This window comes from Natrix helvetica (assembly GCF_964273705.1).
Source record: "Natrix helvetica genome assembly, chromosome: 1".
Classification (NCBI taxonomy): domain Eukaryota; kingdom Metazoa; phylum Chordata; class Lepidosauria; order Squamata; family Natricidae; genus Natrix; species Natrix helvetica.
The window spans coordinates 146,437,873-146,455,382 of NC_138548.1; the positions used below are offsets into that span (position 1 = coordinate 146,437,873).

A 17,510-nucleotide genomic window follows, 5' to 3' on the forward strand; every position below is an offset into this window, starting at 1 on the left:
AAATACGAGGACAGTGGGGTGGAAGAGGGGGAAGAGAACTGAGGAAGGGTAGGGAAAAAAGAAAAGGAAACATTGACTTCTGACTCTCTCTACTGCAGTAAATAAGGCATTAACATCAAATCACAACTTTTTGTTTTTTCCAAAAACTGCATTTTTGAAATGGTGATAGAATTTATCTGTCAGTCTCTCTCTCACACACACATACTTAGTATATCTTGCACATGTTCGCAGTAGTAAAAGACTGTCTTTGCACAAGTTGAAAACAAGCATTTTCTGAAATAGTCAAGCAATCATGAAACGTTACACAATCACAGTATTGTTCTAAGAAATTTGCACAGAGAAGAAAGATATGAATGGAGACCTAAGTTTCCTACCCTGCAAAATCACTGTAAAGGAGTGTAGAACTTTCTGGAATGATCCTGTGATTACACAATATGATGTGATGCTCAAGCATTCAGATAAATTCATATCACTTTTCAGTTGCAGGAAGATCATACCCTTTTGAGCATTTTAATACAGAGAATCAGAGAGACATAACTCCGTATGCTTAACATAAATTCAGCTCTTCTGCACATCTTCAGGTTAGGATGGCAATTGGGATCACAGTGATTGTCATTGCTCATTATATTGTAAAGCACAACATCACTTGACCGCATTGCTTAACAACAGCAGTCCAGGCAGTAAGATTTCCATTGTGACCCCAAGATGTATGTGGGTCATTAAGTGAAAAGCAGTGAAGAGTCTCAAGTAGGGAGTGTGGCGTTACTACACAAACATGGAGGAAGCCGGATGCAAGCAGCATGTGAGTTGTTGCCATGCAGCTCAAGCACAGGAAAACCAAGGAGGCAAGAGCATAGATGTGCACTAGCACAGGAAGGCCAAGGGAAGGAGGGATCAGTGCAAGCATGGGGAAGCTAAGGAAAGGATGGTATGGGTGCTTGTGACTTTAAGGAGGCTGAAGAAAGGAGGGCATGGGTCCATGTGAGTGTAGGGAAGCCATGGAAAGGAGGGTGTAGTGCAGTGCTCAGGAAGACCAGGGAGCTGGGTGGGCAGGAGACTTAACCAAAGTGATTTATGACTTTCTCTGCCTGCTTCCCAGTTGACTTTTTTGGGGGGAAATGAGCAGGGAAAGTTGCAAATGAAGATCATGTAACTGCATGACACTGCAACCATTGTAAGTTCGATCTGGTTGCCAAGGGCCTGAATTGTGATCACATGGGTATGCTGCAATGGCTGGATCTCCAAAGACCAATCGTAAGTTCCACTTGTTCCTAGCACCATCAACTTTGTACAGTCACTGAACAAGAGGTCATTAAGTGAGGACTGCCTGTGTACAGTACATTGCTAATCAGTGTGTTGTTTTCTTACTTACCATGAAGAATCAAGCTCATTATTCATCTGGCTTGAACGAAAGGGCAGTAGGTGCCAATTGTTGCAGAAGTACTTGATCAAGAAGACTACTTTCTCTATTCTATATAGACTATGTGGAGGAAGAGGGAAGGTTCACCAGTTAATATAGTCTTTCATTTTTCCTTAAATAACTCTTTGTTTAATGGGACTTCATTTGTGAAGATTACAGTTGTGATAACCAAACTGCAATGTAACAAGAATTTTAGCTTTCCCCCCATTAAGTTTGTGTTCTTGGATTGAAGGTTAGAAGCAGAGGTGGGTCGCTCCTGGGTCAGCCCGGATTGGCCAAACCCGTAGTAGCGGAGGCGGGTGGCTCCGCCCACCCACCCAGACACTTCTGTGCATGCATAGAAGCATTGCGCACAAGCAAACCGGTAGTAAAAAATTTGGAAACCCACCACTGGTCAGAAGCTCCACTTTCCCAATGTGTGGGGGCTATGGTGGCTCACAAGGTAAGACCCTGAGCTTGTGCATCGCTGAGGTCAGCAACTCGGTGGTTGGATTCCTGTGAGCTAATAAACCATGTAGGGACAGGAAAGGAGCCTCCCCTGATTGCCTATTCCCTGGCTAACATATGCCATATGCTAAATAAAAAAAATAAATTCCCAAATGTGTTTGATAGAAGTGTGGCATATGTTTTATGTTTCAAATTGATGTTCGGAGGACGCGGGTTTGCTGTTTAAGAGCGACCGCACGTTCCGACCCTCATCGCCCTTCTCGCACCCCCAGCTGCTCGGGATTACAGGACCCTAGTCTCCGGCTGGTGTCGCTTAATGCCAGGTCCGTGGTACATAAGGCTCCCCTCATTTACGACCTCATACAAGAGGGTAGAGCGGACCTGGCGTGCATTACGGAGACCTGGTTGGGCCATGAAGGGGGTGTGCCCCTTAGCGAACTATGCCCACCAGGCTTCTGGGCGTTTCACCAGCCGAGAGCCCAGGGCAGGGGCGGTGGTGGCGGCGGTGGTTATTAGGGAAAGTCTCAGACCTCAGGAGGTCACTGTGCCTCAGATAGGCGGGTGTGAGTCCCTCTTTGTGAAGTGGGGCCTTGGAGCTCAGGTGGGCCTTTTTGTTACGTACCTGTCTCCCTGCTACGTTTCATCGGCCCTGCCGGAGCTGCTGGCTCACAATCAGAGAGTCCTGGATATGCGGCTTAGTTTAGAAGAACACCTGACGGCCGTGACTAGGGGGTCCTTTTACCAGGTTCGCCTGGTACGTCAGTTGCGCCCCTTCCTGGATCAGGATGCTCTGTGCACAGTCACTCATGCCCTCGTCCTTTCTCGCCTGGATTACTGCAATGCTCTCTACATGGGGCTGCCCTTGAAGAGCACCCGGAGGCTTCAGCTAGTCCAGAATGTGGGCGTGCGGGTTGTCATGGGGGTACCTAGGTGCTCCCATGTTACACCCCTTTTAGGCGGCCTGCACTGGTTGCCGGTTGTTTTCCGGGTGCAATTCAAGGTATTATGACTTTTAAAACGCTCCATGGCTTAGGTCCAGGGTACCTGCGAGACCACCTACTGCCACCAGTAGCCTCCCACCGTCCAGTACGATCCCACAGAGTTGGCCTCCTCAGGGTGCCGTCGGCCAGACAGTGTTGGCTGGTGACCCCCAGGGGGAGAGCCTTCTCTGTGGGAGCGCCTTCCCTCTGGAATGAGCTGCCCCCAGAGCTTCGCATAATCCCTGACCTCCGGTCCTTCCGACGCGCCCTAAAAAGTTGGCTTTTCCAGCAAGCCAGCCTGGCCTGTTGATTTTAACTTATTTTAAATGTATTGTCTTTTAAATTTGGTTGTTTTTTTTGGATATGTATGTATATATATATTTTAACTTTGGGATGTGTGTTTTTTTAATGTTGTACGCCACCCTGAGTCCTTTTGGAGAAGGGCGGCATATAAATCCAAATAAACAGAAACAAACAAATTGTAGGGGTGAAATGAGTGTGGGAAGAAAAGACAATGGGCAAAAGTCACAGAGATTATTTGTTTTGTAGAACACAAGGGAGAAAGACGGCCTGCTGCCTTATAGTTGTTGTGATCTAGTATAATGGAATTTAAAAAGTTGCACACCTGACATGGTAAATTTGCACACAACCAGGAAATTATAACTGTAGTAAAAGATCTGCTAGCATATCCTGCTTCTCTAAAGCTTGTTCCGGGATAACATATCCTATTATTTTCCTTCACTCCTAGTGTCTGTGTGATTGTGAGTGAGTAAAATGAGTAGCAAAGTCACTGGGAGTGAGGCAGAAATAAACATTAGAATGACAGAAAGGGTTAGAGTGTTCCAGTATTTGTCCTGCTCCTACCTGAAATATAATCCCCTGATATCAAGAAAAAAAAACAGGAGAGAATTTCTTTTGCTCCCCAACTTGTAATGTAGGGTTGTGGTATTTACATGATAATCTAAACATTCATGGCATGAATCATACTGAAACATAATTTATAGGATAACCTCTGAAATTTGCACATTCCCTCTCCCTCTGAAATCTATTATTTTGCATGATAAATTCTCCTTATAGCCTTAATGTGAGAGCAGCTATTCAGTCCTGCGGTTATGATACTTACAATACTCCGTGGAGAATAGGTTGTGAGAGGTACTAGTCTTTCTGATTGTATAATCCCAAGAGAATTTGGCAGAAGAAATAAAAGTTTGTCGCTATATATAGGAAACTAGCTTTCAGCAACAAGGTTCCCCCCCCCCCCTCATGTTTTTTAAAACTACAGTAATGCCAGTCATGGGATTGCAGATATAGCATGTGTAATCTTTAACAAATATAACTAGGTCATCCATACAGAAAACAAAATGTAATGAAATACAAAGGGATGAATCCAGATTTAATGCTCAGTAGAATGCTGAGGGATGGTAGAGAAAGAAGTGGGGTTTTTTTGCAGATTCCAAGTTTCTTATGCTGCTTAATAGCAAATTGAAGGAATGCTTTAGAATTGGGAGAGAGATAATCCTGGATCTACAGCATTAGCGTAAATGATCAATGCTCTGCTCTTTCAGTGTATAGACTTTTTTGTTTTAGTTCTAGGTTTGCAAAGGGGAATAACCTTTCATCCATTCTTATGGCAGAATTCAATCAATAAATATGATTGTTCACATATAGAACAATGTTATGGTGCCATCAATGTTATATAACCTGCATTAGGCAGTCTCAATATATCAGAGAATTACATCACAAAAGTCAACTGTAGGGGGGGGTGGAAGCAAATGAAGTTAAAATGCTTTATAGTTGCAGTCTTCTAAATTAGCCTGTTTAGTGTTTATTTATGGATAAAAGATCGGTCTTCAGATTTGGCATATTAGTTCCTAATGTTCAAGATCTTTTGTTGTTTCTTTTTATTGAACGCTGAATATCATTGGGTCACCCAGTAAGGCACTAATACAAAACTGAATTTGTCTATGTCATAGTATTCCATTTTGTAGCTGATTTCAATGCAGAACATTTTCCTCTATGCTGTACAATCAAATAGAGTAGAATTTAACTGCTGTGGAAGCTGTTAGTGATACATATGCTGCTTCTGGAAAGTCTTTAATCCTCATTTGAATCAAGGATGACACCCAGTGGCCAGACATGTTCATTCCAATGTATAAATGGGGAAGATGATTTCATTTCTTTTTTCTTTTAGTGATCTCTTCGAGAAATAATTAAATACCTCTTCCCCGTGAACTCTCTTGTCATTTAAATTGTTTAATCACTTTTTTTTTAACATTGTGGCTCACATGAGGGTAACATTTCCCATTGCCATAGAGATTTTTTGAAAATCCCTCTTTCATATTATTGATATTTCAAAAAAAGTAATTCATCTGAAATTTATTAAATTACAACAAGTGCAATCAGTGTAGCCATATGAATCCTTATTTTTCTCACTAATAAAGGGCACTAAAACTTACTAAGTTTTATCAAGATAAATTGGGATGCATTCTCAATCCCTAATATCATTTGTCCTGCTTTTGAAAATTGTTACACTAGTTTCACATTATTCCAAAGGTAAAACCATAAATAGCAAGAGCACTTAGACTTATATGCTTATATGCATAGTGTTTTACATCCCTCTCTAACGGTTTACAACATCAGCATATTGCCCCCCAACAATCTGGGTCCTCATTTTATTGACCTCAGAAGGATAGAAGATTGCAAATGTTCTGAATATTAATATATTTAAAACCTTGTTTTTGTTTTACAACTCTTTGGATCACTTCTGAGATAATGGTGGATAGTTGATAAGTGTAAATAGCATGAGACAAAACAAAGGCCGGAAGACAGGAAATGTAAGGCAATAGAGAAATTTGTGATCAGTATTGCTCTCACCATTCTAATATAACACACCAGACACGTTACATTCTAGCGTTCTAAAATCTGCAGACTGTTGAAATAATTGTGATTGTAAGCTTCGGCTCAGCAATGGTTTCAAGGATCTGATCCCCATCCTGCAATCTTAAATAAAGCCTGGGTGGAAAAGCATATCCATCACACACACACACACACACACACACACACACACACACGCACACACACCACATATACAGAGAGAGGGAGGCATTCTTAAATATACTTGCTAAGTTCTAAGGGACACGGTGGCTCAGTGGCTAATACACTGAGCTTGTCAATCAGAAAGGTCGGCAGTTTGGCGGTTCAAATCTGTAGCGCTGCATAATGAAGTGGGTTCCCGTTACTTGTCCCAGCTTCTGCCAACCTAGCAGTTTGAAAGCATGTAAAAATTCAAGTAGAAAAATAGGAACCACCTTTGGTGGGAAGGTAACAGCATTCTGTGCACCTTCGGTGTTTAGTCATGCCAGCCAGATGACCACTGAGACGTCTTTGGACAGTGCTGGCTCTTTGGCTTTGAAACGGAGATGAGCACCGCCCTTCCCCATATGTGCAAGGGGAACCTTTACCTTTACTTTAAGTTCTTGGAGATTACAACAATATTATGGTTCTTTGTCTTTTCAGAGTTGCCTCTGTTTAGGTGATTGGCAAACTGGCATGAACTTTTATGGATTACAGTCCACACAATTGGGTATAAGCATACTCATGGATGGAGAAGGAAGTGAGGTCAGAATAATGAAAATGCAGGTCAGAGGGAAATACAAGAGTTGTAGAGAAAGCATCACATTTATAACAACATATTGCAACTCAATGGCATGCTTTTTAAAGGGGTTCCTTCATTGTTGAAAGGAAAAGATGGTATGTTTTATCAATCTCAACAATTACACACATTCACTTTTAGAACTTTGTTTATCTCATGAATTACCTAAGTTAGAGCTTTTTATATTCTCTTGGCATCCACCATTTGATGATCAGGAGAAGTAGCTAATCATTTACCAGTTAAGGGAGAAACATCCAGATAATCTGAGTTTGGGTTGTTATTTTTTTAACACTCGTTTCTCTTTCCCAGGCTCAAAGAAAACCTTTATGGGCATCTTGGTACAAATCCCTATCTTTCAGGAGTCAAAACAATATATATAGGACAACGATGGCAGAGAGGAAGAGAAAGGAAATGGGTATCAATGTCTAAGGAGATTCTCGGTTATACAGGTCACGGTTGTCCCAAAGGTGCTTATTTTCAAGAGGCAACTAAACTTTCTGGTTTTTCTTTGAAGATGTTTCACTTCTCATCCAAGAAGCTTCTTCAGCTCTGACTGGATGGTGGGAAATAGAAGGATTTGTACTCCTTGCAGACAGCTGGTTATTTGCATTCTTTTAGAGAGTCGTTGAACGTCTTGAAAAAAAGCACCTTTGGGACAAGGGGTATCAACCCTCCTCTTCAAAAGTCTGGACAAAGGCAAGATCATTTTGAAATGTCAGTAGTGTGGGAACTGTTCAAATTTTGGAGGAAATCTCATTCCAGAAGGCATTTCTTCCGCCAAAGGAAAGTACTTTTCCAGAGTCCCAAGATAGGATTATTAATATATCTAAAGCTACCAAAACATTGGTATAATGTCTATGGAGATTCTCAGTCATCCAAGTCATGGCTGTCCCAAACGTGCTTTATCAGTTAGAACTGAAGAAGCTTCTTGGATGAGAAGCAATATGTTTTCAAAGAAAAAAAAACCAAGCAAGTCCAGTTGCCTTTTGGAAAAGTACCTTTGGGACTATTTTGGTAGGAGATCAAAACAAAATAACACTCATCCTAGAATTTAACATGAAATATCTTATTATAGAAACATAGCTCTAGGTTATCAAGAAGGGCCATAGATGAGACAACATTTATATAACGTGTGAGGTGGATCTTGATATGAGGCTCTGCAAATCAGTCCTGGTTTGACTTGAGTTTGAAATTCAACACCGACCTGATTTAATTCAAGCTACTTTATTCACTTAAAAAAAAAAAAGTCCATAGGCTATAATGTGAAAGCATCCAAAAGCCTGCAGCAGCTTCATTTTTGGCAGACTGGGATGAAAACAGCAGAGATAGTTGTTTTAGAGGACATTAACCCTGCTAAGTTTCATCTGGTTAATTCTCACTGCAGTACATTTTTTCAAGCAGGGATGAGGAAAAAACAGCGTAGATGTGCTAAACCAGTTTCTGTATCCCAACCTCAAAATAAACATTTCTCAAGGGTTTTAGAAGTCCTAAGTTATCTATTTGCCCTTCTGGGAAACAGACTTGGCATGACTTTGAAACATAGTCACTCACTCACCCTTGGGGACACAAAGCTTTGTTGCCTTGATCAGGTGGGTGTCGAGAGCATTGGCAAAGCTATTTGCCAAAGGTGGTCCTTGCCAAGGAAGATCACCCCTGTCTCCCTTGACTAGGATGCCAGGCCAGGTAGATGACATTGGCAAAGTGTAGCTCCTTCTGAAGAAGTGCCCTTGACTTTCCCTTGAGGAATAGTATAGCTATTTTGCAACTGAGTCACTTGTGTCACACTTGGAGGATTGGCAAGCTTGAGCTTTATCCGGGAAGCAGTACCACTTAGACTTATATACCATTTCACAGTGCTTTACAGCCCTCCCTAAGCAGTTTACAGAGTCAGCCTATTGCCCCCAACAATCTGGGTCCTCATTTTACCCACTTCGGAAAGATGGAAAGCTGAGTCAACCTTGAGCCCGGCAGAATCAAACTCCTAGCTGTGGGCAGAGTTAGCCAGTAATATTGCGTTCTAATCATTGCAGCCCCACTATGTCTATTTTTAACCAACTTTGATAGAATATCAATCTTGGCCAAGCCGTATAAGTCAAGCTTATCTCTTATGGACATGGATGTGGAGGATGTTGGCTTGCTAATAGTTGACTGTGTTAGGAGAAGCAGCCTGGTCCAGTCAAGGACTATCTGTAATGTGGGGGAATAGAGGGAGCACATTCAAAACTGGCAAAAGACAGGGCAGTTGTGGCCTGCCAGTGGCCAGCAGAGCTGGCAGTAGATTCGGATAATGAGGAGGTTGGGGAGGAACATGGGCCAGTCCTGGAGTCTGGGGAAGGCTCTGATGAGGGCTCTGCATCAGAGGCAGAGATGGGGCCAGGGCTGTATGACAGTTATCAACTGCCTTCGGAGTCGGACACCAGTGAAGCAGATGAACAGCTGGAGCCTGTTCTCAGTGTGTGGATGCGCAGAGTTGCCAGAAGAAGGGAACAGCTAAGGAACAAGGGTGGACTTGGGAATAAAGCCACAGGTGGATGGTGAATGGCCCCTCCCATAGGGAATAAAGAGGAGCAAAAGGGGAGGAGTGTTTGCAGGAGACAATTTGTTCATTCCTGCATTCTTGCCAAGTATTGCAGCATCTGAAAGATATCAACCTGGCCTATCTCCAAGCCTGATAAAGGTCGGTAATTGTGAACTATCTTGAAATATTGGGGCCGGGACTTTGCTGGAGAGGAATTCACTGTAAATTAAATAAAAGGGGTTTATTGGGACGAGGACTCAGCTTCGTGCTACTGGAGAAGCGTAGGTCAGAACATCAGTTTCGTATGGGACTAAAAAAAGGTGACAATGTCTCTTTCCTAGTAGTTCCAAGACTATGTTTTACAGTGCAAGTAGTCTGTTTTAATTTGGCAGGATTTCCAATTATAGGCAAGGAACAATAAAGGAAACCACTTAGAAGAATCCCAAATTGTCTGTCTTGTTTTTTGAAGCTTGACACATTGCGTGAAGAGAATCCACCCATGCCATTAGGATAAGAGAGGGAACCACCGGCCTGTGGCTGACCACCCTGAAGGACTTAATGCAGGAAAGTGAATGAAGCCCAAAGCAATGTTAGTCCTGATATCCCAGAAGAGTTTCTGTTAAGCAGGGAGTTTAAGGAGCTGATAAAAACTAGTAGTTTTACAAGTTGTTGATTACCTTTTGACACCCTGATGTCTTCGTTATTAGTTGGGCTTCCTGCCTAATTTTAGATCACTCCTCATCAATTAAGCACACACAATGTAAAAGGGGGAAAGAAGCATAATACCTGCATTGCTTTGAATATTTGAAAATTGGATAGTACCTGATCATAGACAAAACAATATCATTATATAAAAGATTGGAAACCTCATGTGGACTCTGCTGAAAATAGAAAAAAAATGAGTTGGTGATTTATGGTTTTGCTGATGGAAAACGGTTCACTATGGGAAGAAGGGAACCATGTAATGTAATCTTAAAGAGGGAAAATAAATTTATAATTGGTATATAGAAGATCAGAAGTCATTTCTTTATATATCTTTCTCTTATTTTTCTCCCACACTTACTTTTTGTTTTCTATTTTTTTTTAAATATATTTTCACCAAAAATTTCCAATAAAAAATGTTGTTATAGGCTTCTTACTGATTTTTTAAAGATAAAGACTGATACAAACTGACAAAGTAAAGAAAAAGAAAAAGAAGGAAAGCAAAAAGAAAGCAAAATGTTCAAGAAAAAATATTGTAGAAAAATAAAAATAGTAATTTCCTATATTCTTCACAAATGTATGACTACAATTATATTTTAACTTCCCTTTCTAGAGTTACCTCATAGTACTCTTTGTCCCATAATCCATCCTGTCTAATCATCAAAACCATAAATTACAAGTTCATTTTCTCATGTTGTGCAAAAAGTACATTAGAGGTTTCTAGCCACCAATAAGTGTAGAATATTTCTCTAATCAAAGAAATGAATTATCCATCTCAACAAGATCTGTCAATTCCATCAACCATTCCCTCATAGTGAATAGTTTGAATCTTTCCATCTCTCTGCACATTCTAATCTTGCTGCAGTAATAATATATTGAAATAATCTTCCATGGCTTTTATTTTATCTCTTTATCCATTAGCCCTAATAAGACGAGTGCTGGCTTCAGTTGAATATTAACCTCTAAAATCCTTAGTATCAAAATATGTATTTGAAGGTAAAATGTTTTAGCTTTTTTTACATGTCCACCAAGAATGATAAAATATTATTTCATGTTGTTTGTATTTCCAACATACATTTGAAGTACCTTTATACATTCTATAGAATTTCTCTGATGTCGTATAATAACAAGGTATCATTTTATAAAAATTATCTTTAAAATCAACACAATGTAAATTTCAGCTAACCATCTGTTTTTCCATTGGTCAATCTGTATATTCTAACCAAAATTCTTAACCTACTATACAGCATATTCTTTAACCTGTTCTTCCTCCATTTCAAATTTTAACAAATGTTTATACATTTTAACAATCATATGTTCGCTATAAGTACACTGATGTGGAGCAAATTAAATTATTTCTAAGTTTGCTTCATACCATAAAACTTTTTGTCCATTTTGAATCTTTCTGATAACTGTAAATGGGAAAACCATTACCAACTATATCCTTCTGCTATTAATTGCTCTTTTAATAAATTGGTAATATTGTTGCAAAAGATGATCACAAGATCCTGCAACCATCATAAATGCATGCCAGTTGCCAAGCATACAAATTTTGATCAATGATCACAGGGATACAACAATGGTCGTGTGAAAAATGGTCATAAGTCACATTTTTCAGTGCCATTGTAACTTTGAATGGTCACTAAAGGAATGTTTGTAAGTTGAGGACTATCTGTAAAGCAAATAAATCTATAGCAACACTTTCACACAGAGGCAGCCAGGCAATGAAAATAAATAAATAAATAAATAAATAAATAAATAAATAAATAAATAAATAAATAAATAAATAAATAAATAAATAAATAAATAAGTGTGTCTGTGTATGTGTGTGTGTGTTGTATTTGTGCTGATAAATAAATAAAGGGAGACTAGTATGGATCCATTTCAAGCTATTTAGCTCTCATCAGCTAGCCATACCCTTACTGGGATTTGAACCAGGGCTGTATTACATGTTAGGCAGTTATTTTAGCCACTAAGCCACAGGCTCTCCTCCTTTATCAGCTAAGCCAGGGAAATAGGTATGCATTTGTGTTACAACCCCTGGTATGCCCAAATATGGGAGGGAGCTCACTACTCCCTCTTTCTGTCATTCGGCTCATTACAGTAAACCATCCAGGCAGAAATCCATATTTTTTATTTTTAATGTTGCCTTTTTATATTTGTGTTGTATTTGTGTGTGTGTGTGTGTGTGTGTGTGTGTGTATATGTATGTATGTATGTGTGTGTATGTATATATATATATATAATCTGTGTTCATTTCATGGGACTAAGCCTCTGAAGATTTCACCAACAAGTAAGGAGTAAAACTCCCAACTCAAAGTAGTTGGAATATAAAACAATTTTAATGAACATTTGCACAGGCTGGTGGATTTCAATACACACAGAGACGACACCCAAGTAACCTAAAAGCATAGTTTTATAATCATCCTACACCCATCAGTTTACGCCACATCATTCCTTTCCAGGCCCAGTTGATAGGCCAGTCTGGTCACATGTTTTCCGACTGCCTATAATCTAATATAATACCTAAATATTTAAAGTTAGTTAAGCTCTTATTGTCACCCAAACTTGCTAAGCATTCACCCCCCTCATGTCTCACTTATTTGATATTCCCCTATCGCAGGGGTGTCAAACTCAAGACCCGTGGGCCAGATTTGGCCCGCAGGGTGCTTAGATCTGGCCCGTGGGGCTGCCTTGGAAACAATGAAGGAACGGCCCGTGGTGACTCTGGCAGCGAAAACGGAGCTAGGGAGGACCTCCAGAGCTCCGTTTTTGCTGGCAGGGTGCTCAGGCCATCACAGGCACCCCTGACATGAGTGATATTGAGCTGGTCACACCCACCCTGGCCACGCCCACCCAGCCCCCTGATATGAAACAACCCTGATGCAGCCCTCAATGAAATAGAGTTTGACTTCCCTGCCCTATCGATTCCCTTATTTCACAAGAATTGCAACACAGCCATAAAAAAGAACATTGATCAAATGAAAGAAACATTTGAGAGAGAAAAATATCAAAGTAGGTTTGAGTTAAGAGACATTTATCAGTCTTTCCCAAGATTAGCTTGACTGTTTTCTTTGTTCATGGAGGCTTGAGGATGGCTAAAAATGCTACAATGTATTGAATGCTCTCTTGCCAGTCCCGGTCTCCAAAAGAAAGTTAAGGCTTATGGGAAATTATCAGCAATACAGTTGAAAAGCAAATTTAAGCATGGCTGTACCTTGGATATGTAGTTCATAAGCTACAGTATATGCTAGTCTATATAATGGAAAATTAAAATTTATTACATTATTCCCCATAAACACAATCATGAATTATGTATAGTATTTCCTCCCACATACTCATGACAAAATCTCTCAAGTCCACCTTTGTAGTGCATTAAGGAAAATTGAAGGATAATTTGATTCAGGATAGAATAGCTGACTTTTATATGGATTAGGAAGCATATTCCTAACACCGTTTTTGATAAATATAACAATTTCTCTTTTTCCCTCCATTTAAAAGACAAGTCAGAGCTGAAACGCCTGGCTTCTTTTTAAAACAGTAACAAAGAATTTTGCATGTAACATTCATAAAGTATACAAAATGATATGAAAAGTTTTATTTCAGTGTGTACAGCAACGTAACCTTTTTTCAGATTTCTTCTTATCACTATATTTACAGCATTTTTTTTAAAGAGGGCAGATATAAAACTAGCAAAGACAACCAAATTCTAACCGCATTTACAAACTCTGCTAACAAGAGGCAGAGCTTATTTCGAACTGCAGCTATAGTAAGATTTTGCATAAAGAAAGCAAATTTGCCTGCTGATCGGCTAACCATTTCTTATGCATTTGTGGTAAAATAATGTTAAAATGCTCATCAGTTTGTTTGTTTTTTCACATTTTACTCCAGCTTCTTAAAGCACCCTTGACTTCATTCCAGAATAAGTTAATTTTTGCTGCCAAATAAAGAAGGGAAAGCATTTTAAGTGCCTCTAGCTCATTTCAAAACCAAAAGTTAAAACTTCCCCTGAGAAGAGGCAGTTTAGGAATAAACCCTTTGGCTAATTAGGTTTAATGGGACATTGTCTTGGGAGATGTGATTTATTAGGCCAGTCTAGGCACACAATAGGCCTGCAGGGTTCAGTTTGTACATTCTCTAACTGAATGGCAAATGTCCAAGCAGTTTTTTAGAATATATCATTAAGGATCATTAAGAGAATGAAGGACAAACTACACTTTACACTCACAGGTCTGTAAAGGTTTGGACTTGAGAAGCATACTTAGGAGGTTGAGATATTGAGTGAAGACATGGAGAGAAAGGAATACCATACATCCTTTTGTTACATTAAATCACGAACACACTAGTTTTCACCATTACCATCAAGTTTCATCATCATATTCCTTTTCATATAACATAGACTTTCTTTATGAAAGCTGACCCTCTTCCTTTTTTTTTTCAAATGTTTGGCTAAGATGTTTTCTTAAAAGTCTGTTACACTAATCAGGAGATTGGTTGTAGTGGATTATATATTTCATGCTTGCCGCATCAAATACTATTTAAAAATTTTTAAAAAATGGCACATGGAATCTATATAACTTTGGGGTTGTTTTCTGAGAGATTTGAGCATTTATCTTACAGAAAAGAGGTATAACATACCACACTTCCAAAAATTAGTATATCCTTATCTTAATGTGGAGCGGAAATATCTTTGGACATTGATTCTTCATTGGGGTATTTTCCTCAATGTCATTTTATGTTTCTCCTTTCTTTGGGGTAGGATAAGGAAGAAGTGCAGAAATGCCTTAAAGTTGAGTGTTGCTTGTTTACTTGTCAAAGTAGACTTACTACAAAGGCCCTTTCTTAAGTACCCATCTGCTTTCCTCTAAGGTTAACACAGGATGTTTAATCATGCAATGAGTCATCAAACACATCGTTTTTTATGCTGAAGACAATTAACCACTAATAGAAGCGAATAAACCTCTTTTATGTCCCCAACGTGTAAATATTCCATCCGCTTCTGTTCAATATAACCACTGAGCAACAGCTCCTCTGTTTATGAAATGCATAGGCAATAACTCAGAGAGCGCATAACTCTTTTGTGAAGTTATTACAGAATACGTAAGAATGTATGACGGGGAAAGTGTTTAAAGGAAGCCGCAAATTGTCTAGGGAATTGAATGGGTTAGTGTAACGCTCTAAAGCACACTAAGGCAGGAAGGCAAGATCATTTTAAAAGATCTATTTTTAAACTGGTGTGATCTTTTTGAGGATAGTTTAAAAAGTATGGCTAGCTATGTGATTACACATCAAAGACAAAATGAGGGTAAGTTTATATATTCAGCAGACAATAGCTGTAAGAGTCAAATTGTTAATAAGCAATTAGTGACTTACTGCTGCATCATTGTGCGCACATTTCTGAGATGTGCTGGCTGAGTTTTAGGCTTTCTTCCTTCTACAACCTTTGAGACTCTTCCAGGAGCACCTAACATAGCTCTTCAGCCATATTTCTTCCCATTTCCAACACCATCAAAGGACAGTATATAAAAATATGTTAGACTTGTCACCCACTACCTCGGAGTGAAATCAGGTGGACTAGTAGTGACCGGAAATAGAGGCAGGAAAGTGTCAGGTTGTTCACACTTGGTCATTTTATCTTGACTTAAAGATGGATGGAAATATTATAGCTCAGCTGTGTGGAAAGGTTCTTAGAGTTGTACCTATTTGACTTGGAAATGGGGTGTTGTGGATAATTTTTTAAACTTGTAAGTTTCATGAACTTGGTGAAACCAGTTCAGTTAACCCGGAGATTGAGTGATGTCTATAGCACAAAGCATAATTGTCAAAGTAGTTTGTACTAAAGAAGTAAATCTCCCCATATATCATTCTCCATAAATCACTTGGGTTAATCCCAACAGGCAACTGTGCTTTCCTTAATGCATAAACACATTCTAAAGTTTCCATAAAAGTGACCACATTTTATGCTATAACAATACTTTACAATTGGGTCTGCATAAAATTCAGTTTTGCTAAGTTTCTGTTACAAAAGTGGATTTTACATTGGAAGTTTGGTATTTCAACTGGAATGGCTTGTTTGTTTATTTAGGACCTCACCATACATACATAAAGGAATTATAATGGTTTGCACCATAAATAATTATATTTAGAGTCAGTTTCCTCACTGATAAATTGAGAGGAAACTTTCAAATAAAATTAGAAACAATTTTAATAGTGTTAGGAGCACTTTGGATTTAAAGACAAAAATGATGTTTTGGGATTGGAGCATATTCCCTAGAACTTTTACTGAAGGAGGGGGAAAAAAACCAAGTACAGACACTCATTCTAATCTTATCTTATAATGATCAGATAGGTAAATAAACTGTGGTTGCTTTCTCTTCCTCATCCAATGGAAAATCTGCCACTATGTAGAATTATGGAGGGCCAGAAAGGTTTGGTCTTGCAAATGGATATAACAGAATAACAAGAGTTGGAAGGGACCTTGGAGGACTTCTAGTCCAACCCTCTTTTCTATACAATTCCAGACAAATAGTTGTCCAATCTCTTCTTAAAAACATCCACTGATTGGACTATTTCCACCTAGCATATTTTTCAGCAATGGGAAACAATTTGAATGCTGAATATGATCTGGAAACTCTTTTTGTTGCTTCCTGTTGCATGTGTATGGATGTTTTTCCAAGAGTTACTTAGCTCTAATCTCAAAGATGATATTTGTAAGAAAGTAAACTTTTCTTGTTTTCTGAAATTTTAGCTGCTTACCTGGATAGAAAGATGTGTTGGTTTGTTCCTTATGCAATTTAAAGTTATTTAGCATTATTCCTTCACTGAGGGTTTGCCAAAAGATATACTCCTTCAAGGCTCGTTCAACAAATGAAGGAAGATAGAGTAAGAAAGTGCTAAGATCTGCTTGAAAGCAGAAACTGTAACCTAGAAAGGGCGTTAAAAGCTTATGCATTATCTTAAATCCATTTGAACACTTTTCAAAACATACTCATATTTTCATCCCACCCAACCGCAAAATATTGTGTTACTATTTTTCACCGTGTTGGCCCTGTTCAAATATATTTACAATAATAAGCATGAAGAATATCATGCAAATATGCATGCGTTGGTTCCCCAGTTAAATTTCCCAAGGAAAACAGAAAGATTGAACTGTTATTTACTCCAAAGTATTTTTGGCTGTCTTCCTCTTTCCCCCCTTCTAATGGAAATGAACCTCATAAATCCAGCTGATAGAAATAATATATGGGTCCTCTGCAATGATAGGCAATCACAAGTTGATTTAACAGCCTTAATTCAACTTCATTAGCCTTGCGGGAGGAGCTTTGGTAAGAGCTCTTCTTCAGATTTAATTTAGACTTCAACTCTTTTTGTGGGCAGCTCGTGCTTTTCCTCCGCCAGTTCTTGGTGAATGAAATTACCACTCTCTTCACAAATGCCAGAGGCTTCCTAGAATTCAACAAGCCCTGATTGGATTCTCAGCATAATAGCCATTTCTCTTTCACATACTCCAAGCACAAAAAAACTTGTATCTTGTTATAAAAGTGAACTCAATCTCCTTTTGTTTTGACCTGGAGGGGTAATACAGAGGGACATGTTCAGAGATTGGTGAATTCCCAACTGAATGGAATATAAAAGACTAACAAGGAAAAAAAAATCAATCTTTAAGGGAGACACAAGCTGAGGCCTTGTCTGAAGATCTCTACCAATGCTAAATTACCTTGGATTTGGTCGGCAAAATGGCTTAAGTTTGTTTTCTTGCTTTTTTGTTTCATAAATACAATGTGAGTTACC

The 17,510-nt window shown here is 39.1% G+C and overlaps 1 protein-coding gene across 2 annotated transcripts in view; it reads left to right on the plus strand.

Moving 5' to 3' along the window:
* Positions 1 to 17,510, plus strand: part of KYNU (kynureninase) — a 121,593-nt gene that overhangs the window by 92,628 nt on the left and 11,455 nt on the right. The window lies entirely within an intron of this gene.